The 15,777-nt window shown below is 38.4% G+C and overlaps 1 long non-coding RNA gene across 1 annotated transcript in view; it reads right to left on the reverse strand.

Moving 5' to 3' along the window:
* Positions 1–12,837: 12,837 nt before the first annotated feature.
* Positions 12,838–15,777, reverse strand: part of LOC119617977 — an 8,318-nt gene continuing 5,378 nt past the window's right edge. Inside the window, exons 2-3 of the long non-coding RNA XR_005234495.1 lie at positions 15,147–15,268; positions 12,838–13,634 (exon numbers count right to left, since the gene is read on the reverse strand). This is a non-coding gene — a long non-coding RNA (uncharacterized LOC119617977). The remainder of the gene's footprint in view (positions 13,635–15,146; positions 15,269–15,777) is intronic.

The raw sequence follows: 15,777 nt of genomic DNA on the forward strand, positions 1-15,777 counted from the left end.
GAGGGCTTTCTTCTATCACGAAAGGAAGGAGAGCCATGAGTGAGTCATTAAAACGCCACCTGTTCTGCATCTCTATTTCAACCTTCAAGTATGAATCCATGAAACTCATAAAGCGTGTACATGCTCCAGCACATCTGTGCACTTGTAGACACGCGGTTACATCCCGACACACCATTAGACACATGCCTCTGGTTAAGGTGATGATGCACAACATATGGGGCTAGAGATTCACCTAAAGCCCTGCAGAAAAAAAACAGGGAATTGATAGGATTAGTGTGAGACTAGTTCATTCAGTAAGAATGTTCAGAGTTAGGTTTTTGGCTAATGGTGAAAGGCTAATGGCCTGCTTCAGAGATCTAATTAGTTTTTTTTCTGAGGCAAACTTTGCCAACGATAAGAACAATGATTTAATGACTCAGTTGCTGTTCAATTGTTAATAAAGCTGCAGAACCAATGACATGTTCTCTATGAATAGGAGGTCCTGGACTGATGCCCTGGGCGGAGAGACGAGGCTTTACAGATATCAACCAAATACTCCGGAACAATCCCGTTGGATTTCCGGAGCAGTGGGCTGGGACGTATGGTACATGAGATATAGACTTTGGTTAAGATTAAAGCACATAGATTTATTATGCTCATTTCAAGCTCTATATTTTATTCTGGGTCTCCACTAGAATAGCTTTGCATGACTCATAGCTGGGGGGGAAAAAAAATTCCTTACATTTTTCAAACTGCCTATTAAGCAGCAACTCTGTTCCACGGTGCAGGAAAAGGACAAAATTAATACCACTGACAGAGCGGTGGGGACTTTATCTTTGCCAAAGCCACCTATTAATCCGGGCAGTGATAAGCGGGTGGTGGGAAATGACTGGAAATGTAGAATTCTTACCCAGTAATTTGGACTGCCTACTGGTTGCCTACTGAGTAGGACAGAAAAAGTCAACCGATGTTCATGTCCTTGAGTCCAAATATGGTCCCTCTAAATCTGAAGTGCATTTAAATTATGGGCCCTATGAAAAATGCACTTAAGCTGGGAAAAGCAAGTGGGAACTATGCCACAAATTTGGTAGCAAATAAAAAAACTAAATGTGTTTTGTCAATATTTATATTTTATGCTGGTAATAGGTTTCATATTCCCTTTGAAATTTATTCCAGTAGCTATTGCCTGCCAACACAGAAGGCAGACAAACATGTATTTGTCTCTGTGTGTGTGTGTTTGTCTGTTAGCAAAATATTCCCTCAACCACCGTGCAGATTTTAATGAAACTCTCAGAAACTAATTATTGGATTAGTCAACTAGAAAAGTTTTAGAGCCAACTCCATTTGAAATGGTTGCCATAGCTAGTTGACCTTAGTCCACACAGAAATGACTATACCTCAGTGAATTTTATAGATATTGTACGAAAATTTGGTATGGTGGTAGCTGAGAGTGATTCACAACATGTACTCCAAGAGCTAACAGATCAGGAAAGGTGGTGATATGCATTCCTTCGATGTATGCTAGGTCTTTAATTTGTTGTTTTGTTTTTATTTAACAATGTCAAAGGCTGAATGTCAACAATCCAAGGGTCACATTTTGTCCATGTGTGTTCTAGGAGTTGGATTGACAAGAACCCCAAATCTAACATGTACATTTTTGTAACTGTTGCATGCCTTGGATAAAAAAGAATCTTGAGATGTAAGAAACTAAGCAAAACAAGAACAACTCCTTCTATAATTGGCCCATAATTTGAAAATGTTGCTTCCTCATAAAGTTGTTTAAGGCGTGTAGAAACAGTTGGAAATGTAAAATGTAAAAACCTCATTTGGTCACCATCTGTTACAACTGTTTGTTTTCTTCTGCACAAGCAGAATTAAGGAGCAGAAGAGAAAAAAAAATGTTTTACTAAAAATAGCAATAATGAACTATTGATGTGCCTTATTTTTTTGCCAATACTGTGTGTTTGTTTGCTTGTTGTGGTAGCAAAATATCTCAAGATTTGAATAAACATTGGCGGTACATCTGCAGCTGATGAACTTTTGGAGTCAACTCGTTTCAAGATGGCTACTACAGGTAAGCAAATCTAGCAAACACAAAATTTGCTCTAACTCATTCACCTTTACAGATGTTGATCGACAATTTGATGTGGTAGTAACTGAGACTCAGACACAGCTAATGCTCTGAGCACTAACTGATGGTGCAAGATCTTTGTTTAAAACTTTGTCATTTACTATTGGAGTCAACTCTATCTGTCTATTCGCAAAATATCTCACGAACGACTTGACAGATTTCATTTAAAACTTTCAGAGAGTAATGTCTGGATGTATATATACAAGTGATTTAGTTTTTCAGGTAAACCAACTGAAAATGGGGGCTGCAGTCAAGTGATTTTAGCAAACACTAAAATGGCTGTAACTCATTCAACTAGACAGGCATTGAGTTAAAATTTGGTGTGGTAGTAGCTGAGAGGCATCTCCAACACATACTCCAAGTAGTACAAATTGTGGCAGATCTTTACTGGAAACTTTGGCATTCACTGTGGGAGTCAATCCTGTTTGTCTGTTAACAAAATATCTTGTGAACCATTGGATGGATTTTGAATCTCAGAACTTTAAAAGACAACAGTGTTCTTTTGCTTCCAATGAGATGGATGAAACTTCCTGTCACACAGAAACACAAAAGATGCCTTCATTATTTGTGCAACATGTTTGGACCCGAATGCAATGTTTTATCATTGATTAAAAGGTGCCGTCACTTTTGCACACCGCCACCCAAAAATCCTGTTCGGCATTTTAGAAGAGCTAGAACATGATCTGAGAGCGGCACCACCAGCAGCCGGGCTCTCGCCAATCCTTAAGACGTGCTGCCGAGGCCTCCTTGGCACCGTTTGCGGTGATGAAACCGGCGCATGCAGGGGTTGGGGTCACATCTGGCTGTGCCTGGATGAGATCTGTGCAATCAGAAGGAGCTGGCGAAGCATCACACGGCAGCCTCCGTGCACACGGGGAGTGTAGAGACAGGCAGGGCAACGGAGCGGTGTGGGTGAGACGTGTGCAGATGGTCGATAACAACCCATTAATGCTCACCACATTTTCTCCTGTACGAAATACAGTATCTCTTAAACATGACAGCATTTATTCTCTATTCTATACCTATTGCTTGTCATGGTTTGATTTACAGACCAACTCCAGAGGTGATAAACAAGGAGAACATAGAAACACGTGCACACAGCATTTCCTACACAAAAACTGGATAATGCATGTTTTAGAGTGATTTTTAGCTTTTGTGGAAAGGTTATGAACAATCTTACCTATTGCAGATAGCTATTTTATTGTCCTCAGCTTTAAGAAACATTGCTCTGTTGCTTAACGACCTAACTTCTAGTCCGCTTAAGGACCAAAGTGGATTGGGGTCCTAAAATTTCACAGTATTTCTTGCAAACAGTACTTTTTGAATCAGAGGCTTAGCATTACTTGAAGGAATACATATCGCCCACTGCTTTGGATGGCAGAATTTTAAAACCGAAATCATCTTATGATGAGAAATCATGACTTCTACCTGTTTTGGTCAAACCTTGAAAATATGATGGGATCCCACATGAGCTGTTAGGAGTTGGAGTGTGGCTGTGGATGTGAAACTGACTAGGGTATAGACATTTTTGTGTAGGCTACCACCAATTAGCTGTGGTGGCCATCTTAAACTGAGCTGTCTCCAAAAGATAGTCAGTCGTAAATATAAAGTCAGTGATTACTTTCTGAGAATTTAATTGAAATTTGTTCAGTAGTTTCAGAGATATTTTGCTAACAGACAAATAGGATTTGACTACAACAGTGAATGCCGAGGTTTTAGGCAAATATATTGTATACAGTTCTAAAAGTATGTGTTCAGGACAACCCTCGGCTACTACCACACCAAATTTTAGCTCAATGGCGTTAAAATTTCCTTAGTTATAACCATTTTTGTGTTTTCTAAGTTCAGTTGGATGTGGCAGCCATCTTGAATTTGGGTGAGTTCAAAAGTTAACTCATTGTAGATGTCAACCCCATGACTTTTTGACAATTTCACTTAAATCTGTTCTGTGTTTGATGGGATATTTTGTGAACGGTGCAGACAAACAAATACACAAACATTCACATTTAAGTGGTTTTAAGAGGACAATCTACTTTGGAATTTTGCCTTTTTCAGACTAGCTGTGTGCTTGTCAGCCTGGTCAAAATTCAATTTTGTTCCTCCAAATTCAGGTCTACAAGAGGTGAGATACTCACTGTTCAACACCACATTTCAAAAGATTTGAACCATTTCTTTAAACAAGGTGAAAATGGGGTAAAAAATGTGACAATTTAAAATAAATATTTTTTGCCTGAACCAGCTTCCCAAGACCCTGAAGAGGAACACACGAGTACAGAGAATGGTTTAACAGAACGTAGAATATTAAGTTTTATGGTTTTTGGGGGTTTTTTTGTTTTTTTTTTTGCAACATGCCTTTTCCTATTAAAAAGAAAGATGAAAAGAAGGTGACATCATGCACAGCTGCAGTTAATGCTTAAAGATGACGTCCACAGAAAGGTCCTCTGGCTTTGTTGGAAGACCTTGATATTGTGGCTTTGAGAAGAAAACATCATGTCGTTCTTGTATTTCGGTACATATGATAGTTTAATTATGCACCATCTATGTTTCCAAACCCTGTTTAAAAATACCCACGACGTTCCTTTTTTATGTAAGTGTTGCCATCATTTCACAAGGACGTCTGATAAAACAGCATTCATCAGTTTCTGATAAAGCAGAGGCTGCCAGTAATCCTCCCAGAGTCCTCACCTGTGTGAGCTGATGCCCTTGTGTCCAACTCATTTGTAATTAGCTCTTTTTTTTACTTCTGCAGCCTTCTTTAGTCTGAACTAACAAAGCCACCATCAGAGAGTTTTATTTTCTTTATACTTACGGAAGTAGGCCTTCAAATAAAATAGATTTCCTTTTCTCTCCTTAAGCTTCCTTCACAAGGGACCTCGCTTTGGAAAACCTCCTTCAGTGTGAAGATAATTATGATGCTGCAAAGACCATCCACACTTTGAATGTTGCAGAGTTGTTCTTAAGTGTGAATCAGACTTTACCAATAAGTATCCTTGTTTCTTATTCAGTAAACTTGCACCTTTTCTCTTCTATTGGTTTTATTTTTGTGTTTAGTTTTTATGTGCAAGAGGTCATGCTGGAGAGTGCTTATATCTACATTTGATTTAAAAAAGTGAAAGTGAAATTTTATTAAAACTGAGATGGATGGATGGAGGGACGGATGGACCGACAGATAGATAGATAGATAGATAGATAGATAGATAGATAGATAGATAGATAGATAGATAGATAGATAGATAGATAGATAGATAGATAGATAGATAGATAGATAGATAGTTCAAAGTTTATAATTTTACCAAAACAATCTGTATCCATGTTAATACACAATTTTACTCATGAAAGTACAGTTTTATATGAGTGGCTCCACTAGTTCTCCTTTAACTCAAAGTCTATATTATGTTTCTGCACCACCAACACCGATCCTAAAATGGATTAGGTGATATTCAATGATTGCTTGAGCGCTGACAGGTCATCATGTTTTAATAAAAACTGCGATCTTATTTCATCACAATCTGAGCACAAGTTTTCATCAACTTCATTTGTGTCAAAGAGAAGTTTACATAATCAAATTGTTGCTTCAGACAAAAATCCCACCGTTATGAAATAAACTCTGAATCACATGTACCCTTTGGCATTTATATTGGCTTCTTTTCTAATATGAGAGAATCTGGAATAAAACCTGCCAGTTGCGCTTATTGCTTATTTTTGCTCCAGTGAAGGCATCCAATATTGAGTCACGGCATGGCATAAATATTAATCTTTAATTTTTATCCCTCGTAGTTCCTTTTTGCAACCTTATATTATCACTTTTTTTTTTTTCGAACAATCAAAGCAGTGCGCCACTTTGAATCTCGCCGGACATATGGAAAGAATAAACCAGGGAACGTGCTGCAGATGGAGAGTTACTTACAGTTTGTGTGACTCAGTCCCAGACATCAGTTTTAATATGTTAGGCTGCAATTAGTAGTTGTACATGCTGAACATACAGCTGCTATAAGACATCTGTGTAATGTGATGTTGACTTAAATGTACGGGAACAAATTGGATTCATGAAAAAAAAAGGGGGAGGGGGGGACAAGGGGTGTAAAGTGTTGCAGAGCTACAACATTCAGTCTGTGTTTGGTCACATATTAGGAATAAATGACAGAAAACATGATTAACGTCTATTCATTTTTTTTCCATTTATTTGTAGCCGGAGGTAACGGGTCTAGAGGGGAAACCCTGACGTCTGTTTTCCAACTGACACTCGATCAAGTTCCTCCATCATACCATCAGTCGTGAACTCTCAAAAACTTGAACTCCTCCATTTACCTGGTGGGGCTCTTTTAGGACACCAGGACCGAGGACACATCGGGACAGACCACTACAAGAGTTCCTTCCTGCCCACAGCCATCAGCATCTATAACAACTCTTTAACGAAACCAGGATTATAAGCTACAACAACATTTAATTTCCCTTTGGGAATAATAAAGAATTTTTGAACTGAATTGAATTACATTTAAGGCAAAGGCTCATTCGTGTGAAGTGGCTGAGATAAGAGTCAGCTCCTCTAAGTCCGAGGCCATGGTTCTCAACCGGAAAAGGGTGAAATGCTCCTTCCAGGTTGGGAATGAGTCCTTTCTACGGGTGGAAGAGTTAAAGTATCTGGCAATCTTGTTCTCAAGGTATGGTATGATGGAACGGGAGTTGGATTGATATATTGGGTTGGGTAGAAAGGCAAAACTCTCGATTTACTGGGCCATCTGTTTCAATCCTCACCTATGGTCATGAGGTTTGAATCATGACTGAAATATACGAGATCTCCGATACAAGCAGCTGAAATGAGCTTCCTTCGTAGGGTGGCCAGGCTTAGCCTTAGAGATAAGGTGAGGAGCTCCATCCTCACCTTATCTTAGAGCTGCTGCTTCTTCGCATCAAAAGGAGTCAGTTGAGGTGGTTCGAGCATCAGATTAGAATTCCTCCTGGACGCCTCCCTTCAGAGGTTTTTCAGACATGTCCCAATGGTAAGAGACCTTGGGGCAGATCCAGAACTTGCTGGTGGGATTATGTATCTTCTCTGGCCTGGGAAGTCCTTGGGATCCCCCAGTAGGAGCTGGAGAGTGTCGCTGGGGAGAGGGAGGTCTGGGTTTCTCTCCTGGACCTGTTGCCTCCGTGACCCGACCACGGCTAAGCGGTGGAAGATGGATGTACTCACCCGCAACTCGAAGAAAGCATTCCACTTTTTTCAGTTTGAACACAAATGGCAGGATTAACTGCAAGTCATATAAAAATGTTTGCTCTATTATTTGATTTTTAAAAAAGATTTTTAAAAAATGCAACAGCATAGTTTTAACTGTATCACTTCACGACTAAAGATAGACATGAATGTTTTTTGAGCCTGATCAAGATCAAATAGGTAAAAAAAAAAAGAATGGGTAGTATTTTTAATCTGTTATATTGGCACAAATATGTAAGTCAACCAGTCTGTTAAAACAAATAGCTAAAACTTTTGAAGTGAGGTTCTGTGGAAAGGTTATGTAAAGTTGATATCTTACCTGTGCTATATAGCTCCTTAAGCTAAATTCTGAACAGCCTAATAAGCTTACAGCTAACCTGAATGAGGCTAAAACTGTAATGGATTGCTGCTGTGTGAAACAGCTCTCATTTTTAAAAAGATCATTACATTTCATTTGAATATTTAAAAAAAAAAAAAAACATTTACTATGATAAACCTGCAACAGAAAGCTAGCTGCTGGTGCAGCTGTTTTTGCTCACTAATAGCTAAAAAAGTTCAGTTTAAATAATGGGATAATGTGAAATTGGTGATGGTGTAAAGGTTAAGAGCTGAATTACGGTGGCAGCAGTCCTTTTTAGTCTTGACTCTATTTGGACAAGCCTTTAGCTCATCAGTCTGGTCAGAATTTAACTTGTTATTTAGAATTTAACTTATTTCTCTAAACTAAGGTTGTTCAATGTGATACCTACAACAGGTAAGATGTTATTTGTTTACAACCTTTATACCGAACCCCACTTTAAAGGATGTGAACAATTGCATTAAGCTATAAAACAGATGCAAAATGTTAAAAAAGCCCTTTTTAAGAAAAAACTGGCAAACCTGTATTTTGAAATGAAATGAAGTGACGAGCACATTGATAACTGTGTTCTAACAAGATAACGGAAATTAATCTGAATAAACAAATCAAAATTTGAAATTTGGGTAGCTGCACATTTTGAGTAATAAACACATAAGTCTAAAGCAATAAGTCAATGTTCATCCTGTGAGTCCTAAATTTTTGCTTTCATGAGGGCTTCTTCACGCTGTTTTTGCATCATTAAAAACTTGAACATTTTATAGAACAAAATGTCCACAATGTTGGATAAGGCAAAATGTAAAAACCCAAATGCTAAAAAAGAATAAATAAATACAGACAAACAAAAATAAAAAGATTCCAACCAAATCCTAATACAAACACAGGGGCAGCTAAGAGGTTTTCATAAACACACAGGCACAATGCAGTAAAAGAAACTCAATAATCTGAAATAGAATATCAACAGAGTAAAATGAAGGCAAAACAGTCGAGGATCACGCGCAACAAGAGGCAACGTAAACAGATCTGCTGCATTCTGTAAACAAACTGGGGATGATTAAAGCGCATAAATCAAACAAAATAGGAGGGAACGCAATAGGAAAAAGCAAAAAAAAGACTGCACACCAAAGGAGAATTTCTTTAAGATAAAGCTGGAGGAATAAAATCTAACTAATGGCGTGTTCTGTTTAATACTCAGAGGGCAAAATGTCACAAAAAAAAGAAAGAAATCAACCAAAACATTACCCAAAAGTTTGTTTCCAACATGGAAAGTCTTCAAATTCCAAGATGGCAGCTTCTCGTGTTAGGAGTAAGGGAAAGTTGTTGTAAATGTTTATCAGATCACAGACTCATTTCTGTCAAAGTCACTGTTACACATTGCTCTATGCAACTTTTTACGGTAGACAAACTACAAAAGTGTATTTGTGTACAAAATACAACATAATGCCATGTTTTTAACTAGTGCTGCTAACAATGGGAACAATGGTTAATCTGGGTGCAAATCCCACCCCTCATACCAAAAACACAAAGTAAAATTGATATTTCACTTTAAAATGTAACATTTTTGGCTTAAAATCAACAAGTTTAGCATGAGGGAGTCATGTTTTTAACCAAAAACATGCACCATAAGTTAAGCACCCAGAAGAAAAAAGGTCTGACTTGGATGCAGTAAGGTACCAGTACTATTTTAAAAGTCCAGTTTGGGTATTTTTGCTTTCCAAAGTCATTGCAGGAGATATTTGGCTGTTCAAATGTGTTTTGTTATGACTTGCTGAATACGGTGCAAAGTTTGATAGTATTCACACCTGTATAGCAGAGTCAAACAAGAATTATTTCAATACTTTACATTTAAAAACTGCTTTTTTCATGACAGACGCAGCTCGCTCTGTCACCACTGCCACATTCCTGCCGTTTAATTCAAAACCCTTTCATTATCAATAAAGAAAAGTTAAAAAAATTAAAAACGTCACATGCAACGATGAATTGTGGGTAAATACTTTGCCTAAGTCTGCCTGGATGCGGACTTAGCCGAAGGGCGGATGCAGTACGCAAATGGGGTGGGGCTAAAGAGCATCTCAGAGAATTGGGACACACTACGCACTCAGACCCTTCAACATGAATGTGCATTTGAAGGACACGAGGGTGGAACGAGGGGACCGGGCCAATAACATGCAGGATAGTGGTCCTTCAGGACCAGAATTGGACACCACTGCCCAAGACAGTCCATACAAGCATTAAAAAACTGTGTAACAATTAGTAAGGTCTAAAAGATTTTGCTAACGCCGTCCGGATAAATAAATAAAAAAACATAATTACTTCATCTTGAAAAAAGCCTAAAAATTGTTCATTCAACAAGTTGTTTTGGTGCATTGTAAGAAAATGACTATTACGCTGAATGTGCAATCAAGTCACGGCAAAAAATATATATTACCATAAATAAGTGGAATATTTAGATTATGCAGCAATGCTTTAGTTTTGTAATTAAACTGGTATCTTTATTCTTTCATAAGCCACGTATAGAATAAATATAGCTAAAATCAGCCCAAGGTCCTGTAAGGTATTTTTATGAGGCGAGATTAGAAAATATTTACTGCTTGTGTTGTGCTCAGTGTGATGCAAATGCTATATTTTAACCTATAAAATAGGGATTTAGAATAGGTTTTCTCCATGGGTGANGTGCGGGGCGGGGGGGCTATAAGACTCCACATTTGCTGACAACAGCCATTTCCAGCTCAGCAGTAATAGTGCAACAAAGGAAATTCATGCACACCCCAAGTAGGAATTAACTGAAAATGATGTGCTCCCTGTGCTTTCCACTTTAGAAATGATCCCTGTGGGTGCTGGCCGTACTCATGCATATCTCAACTCAAATAACATCCAAAAATGCAATATCCAGCCCCCCAAAATCATTATCAATTCATTTCTCTGCTAAATCTATTTACACCACCCTCCACCAGATTAAATTGGAAGATTACTCTTTAGTCCATACAATTTAGAGTGTGCACAGCATTTCCATCACCGCAAGGCTTTGAGATCAATATATCTATAACACTACATCTTTCAATTCATTCACCCCGCTGCTGGGCACATGCAACTTTAAAGAGCAAGGGGCGACACACACACACACACACACACATACACACAAACATATACATGCCTTTTTTAACACTTCCTGTTGTGTAAACTTAAATCTTTTCCAACATTTGTTTTTTTAATCTAGCCACCCTTACACAAATAAATCACGGCAGCACAGAAGAAAGAGCATCGTTTATTTCCATTCCCACATAGCGAGAGTGGTTATCATTTAAACTGCGAGCCACAGCAGCCTTTGAGACGTCGTTTATCAAACATTCTTCACTCCAAAAACTTATGTAGCTGCAATTTGGATATCGCCCATAACGTCCTCGGGCAAATATCACCGGCTATGTTTTATTCATGACTGCTGCCTGAACTCTGGCCTGGCTCAAGCTGGCTCAGGGTAAAGTTGGAGCGTGTTAACTGTTGATCGCACATTAAGACCAGACATCAGCCCATCAGGCCTAAAGCCAACAACAGCACACTGCCTCACTCGCCGTCTGCTGTGGAAACCTGCTGACGAGGCTGGAACCGTAGACGTCCCTTCTCTTTAAAAGATAAGGATCCAAACCTACTTAAGTCACTGCTAAGCTTCCGTGTGAACCACAGACTGACACCGAAAGCTTCCTACTACTGAACTGACAAGAAAAAACGAGGATGTGCACGCTCTTATCACCCCTTCTGTGGCCTTTTATCATCCTCTTCTTTTTTGAGTGAATCTGGGGTTCATTTCTCTTTTATTAATTTTTAAATATGTAAAAAAAAAAAAAAAAGCCAGAACACGGAGACGATAAATTACCCTCAGTTTCTGCTCCATCGAGCACATTACTCCTCTTTATTGAAATGAGAGTAAGAGTAATAGTGTGGACTCAGAAGAACGAAAGATTAAAAAAAAAGTTTTTAAAAATTACTTAGGGTTTGGACGGGACGTTAGGGATTCCTTGTGGTGAAGCTGATGAGCTCTAAAAAACAAAAGCACATGCCTTAGGAAAAAAAGGAAACCAATTTTTTTGCATAGATTTTGCATTGGGTTTGGATTTTTTTGTGTATACAGAGGAGACAGAATATAAATATTTCTTGCCATCTTAACTGTTAATTATACCAGCAGCCAGCACATTTATCATAAAACCAAGGCAGGTAAAAAATTCAAGACCAACATGCAGACAGAAGTAATCCTTTAACTAATGCCCCTTTTACACTGGCTCTAATTCAGAAGTCCGTCTCTACTCCGCTCTACTCGGCTCGGCTCTATAAAGAATGCATCGCGTTCACACCGGCCAGTTTGGTTGGTAGCAGTGGGTTGTTCTCAATCTCGGATCAAAATGTTTTCTGAACATGAGGATCTCACACAAAAGAACACCAGTAGTATTAATGCATAGAGGGAGATAATGAACATTAAAAAAACATGTTTAACAAATACCAATCAGGTCCAGGTGAAACAAGGAGCTGACAGTGGAAATGATTCTACAAAATAAATCTGGAAGTAAAGTAATGCAATAAAAAGCAAGAAACTAGAGATAGGCCATGATTTGCAAATATTTTTATAGTCATTAAAGTATACAAATTCTTACGACTGTAAATTCACCCCAAGTCCCAACCAGACAGGCTTATTTCTTTCGAAACACACGTCAGAAACACAGGGGTGTGAATAAGTAGAACCCAAATTCCAGCGAGTCCAGAGGTGCAGGCAGGCAGCTAAAAACAAACTCTGAGTTGATCATTTAGACTAAAAACAGAACACAACTAGACGCACCCAAACAGCGCAAACCTTCACCAAAGCCAAGGCATGATTTAAAAAAGCGTGATCCGGATCATAATCTGGATCAGCATAAAAAATGTAATCCATTGTTTTTTGTTCCAACCCCAACATTTCCTGAAAATTTCATCCACATCTGTTCATTAGTTTTTACCTGATCTTTGCTAACAGACAGACAAACAACCAAAAACAGAACCTCCTTGGTGGAGGAAACAAAAGGGTCACTTGTAGGAGCAGAGAGAAGTTTTTAACAATGGGGTTACCTATGACCTTTGACCTGATGAACCTTGAACTCAACAGGCATCATCTTTGACCCATGAGGTGTCCAGCTGTGGAGTTTAACATTCCTGTAGAGTTAGAGCACAGGCTGATCTGTGACCTTAGTTTTTGACCTTGAACTTTGATCGGATCACCATCAAAATTTCATCACTTGTTCCTTGTACCATGTTTGATGTTCATAACTTTCTGAGTATTCTTGTGCAAAGACAGACAGACAGACAACCAAACAGACACTACAGAAAACATAACCTCCTTGGCAGAGGTAACTTACTTGTAAGATAAAGTAAGAAAGAACAAGGGTGTAGACAACAAAGATCTGACAAAGAGCAAAACTAGATTCCACAAAATAAAGCATTTAGTATTGATGAGGACACAGAACAGAAATAAAGTCACATTTAACAAGAGCGGAACAAAAACTCTGATTAACAATGACATAAATTCATGAACCACAGAACAAACAAGTAAAAATCAAACCCACAGATTACAACAGTAAAGCCTTTATCAGCAAAACATTCTAGGGGCCGACTTAAGGGCAGTCCAGGCTCGAAAACAGGAGGCAGAGGGGCATTTGGTGGGACCCCCTTCATGGGTGCTATGCTTGGCATTAAAGGCAGCTTCCCTGGGCTCCCTCAGTGGCAGGTACTAGTACTGACAGACGGGTGTTCAGCTAGAACCCCTCTACAGCTGGAACAAGTGGAGAGGCATCTGACAGGATCCTGTCGACAGGAACAGAGTCTGGAGGAGAGGCTTTCCCTGGTTCCCCTTGGAAACAGGATCAGACTGAAGAGGGTTGGGTCAGCTTTGATGTTTAGAACGGGTGGAGAGGGGTCCTCCTCTCCCTCTGAGTTCCCTGTAGGCAGGAACTTTTTAATTTTCACTGGGTTTAACAAAAACATAGTTGCTGGATAGTTTAAAACATAATCTTTCAATTTGAAATAATTATGTTGTGTTTCTGTCAGGTTGTTGTCTTGCAGACAACTAGTTTTCTAACTTTGAGCAGACTTCTGATTTTGTCGTTCCTTTGACATATATATAAATTGTTTTAAACATTGAACACAGCAAAGTAGCCCCACAGCATGATGGAACCTCTGCCATGTTTTGCTGTAGGTAAGGTGCTCTTTTCATTACAAGCTTTTAATCTCTTCTAAACAAAATGCATTCCACATCCTAACCTAATCCAAGGTCTGCACAGACTGAAGTGGGAGGTTTATATTTTGACTCAAGTAAATTTGGAGAAGTTGATGATCAAACCAACCTTGCAACCAAAGGACAACAACCCCATCAACTTTAATTTGGTTTCCTCTGAAAGGTAAAACGTTGTTCCACAAAGAGTGGCATTTTGAAAGCATTTATAAACATTTTATTACTGTTTTTTGTACTTTATGTTGTATAATAGTGATTTATTTTTGTCCTTGGTCTATTGCACCTTTATGGATCATCGTGAAATGTATGGTACAGCTTTAGATTTCTTTCAGGGTGTGTTTTCCACAGCATTTGCACCATTCGTCTTGTTGTTATTACTCATGCTTCTGCTGTTATATTATGTATGTTATCCATCATATAGCTTTCTCCGAGTGTGAGAAAAAGCCCGAAACACTTGACTTCCACTGTACACAAATTGTAATGGGCACAGAACTGAAGGTACACTGACAGGTCCCCAGACCCAGCTGTTTCAATCTCTCCCTGCATTCCGTGGGGAAAACCGTGTTTAAAGGTTTAAAGAATTTTTTTTTTTTTTTTAAACTTTAATAAACGTGAGAGCAAGGATTCCTGCTGCAGCGATAGAATTCTGGAAATCGGTTTACAGCATGCCTAGTGCTGCTGTAGCACTGCTGTAGCACTGCTGTATTATTACAGCTTACTCCTGTAAGCCGCATTTTCCACAGAGGTTAACGACGTGTCTGAGCCAGGATGAAAAGCTCCATGTTCTGTCCTCATTTCATGCTCATATTTGGCTTATGAGCTATATGAAACAAAACGACGGCTTTTAATTCTATACAACCTTTGATTTGTGTTTTAGTATCCCGTTTCTTTTTTCCCCGTTCAGGGAATTCTGTATTTTTAACCATATTTTTAACCTTATGTTTTTGCTTATTTTATATTTTATGGATAATAAACATGTTGCAAGATTAGTATCTTTTCCTTGTAAAGGATCTAGTCCCCCAACAAAAAAGCCAGAATCAAAAGGAACAGTTAATACACCACTGTAGCATCTCTACAGCCTCAAAGTGACTTGTTAAGCTAATTATTTTTTATTAAGCGGATTTTGATGAAGGGGTAAACAAAGAAAATCTCTTAATTCAGGATTTTTTTCCTTCGTCTCTCAGCCCATTTGAAATCGTTCAAATATGTTGCTCCTCACCGTCCGACCCTGCTGGAGTTAACCCAGGAGATTTATCGCCGCAGCTCAATCACCCCCTCAGCTCCAACTCTGCTTTCAGTCCATTTACATCGGGAGCAGAGATCACTGAGTGGCCGGGCAAACTGAAGACACAACAAATTAGCAATGTCAAAATTGTTTCCCTTGAATGACTATTTTTTTATCAAGTAAAAAATGAGGCAGTGCAATGAAAAGACAATTTACAGACTGGGATTTATGACTTCTAATGAGCAGCATTCAAGTACATTTAAAGTCATTTTAGGCTTCAGTCTGACAGCTTCATTAATTCTAAATTATGTGTATTTAGAGCTTATTGTTCATAGTATTGAAAGGGTTTGAGATCATAAGCTTCAACAAGACCAAAGGAGCTCATCTGTTGTCTTTTCCAGTTAGTTTTTTAGGAATATACAGGTGCTGGTCATAAAATTAGAATATCATGAAAAAGTAGATTGATTTCAGTAATTTCATTTAAAAAGTGAAACTTGTATATTATATTCATACATTACATACAAACTCATATATTTCAAATGTTTATTTCGTTTAATTTTGATGATTACAAATGACAACAAATGAAAATCTCAAATTCATCATATCAGAAAATTAGAATATTACT

This window comes from Kryptolebias marmoratus, linkage group LG19 (assembly GCF_001649575.2).
Source record: "Kryptolebias marmoratus isolate JLee-2015 linkage group LG19, ASM164957v2, whole genome shotgun sequence".
Taxonomy (NCBI): domain Eukaryota; kingdom Metazoa; phylum Chordata; class Actinopteri; order Cyprinodontiformes; family Rivulidae; genus Kryptolebias; species Kryptolebias marmoratus.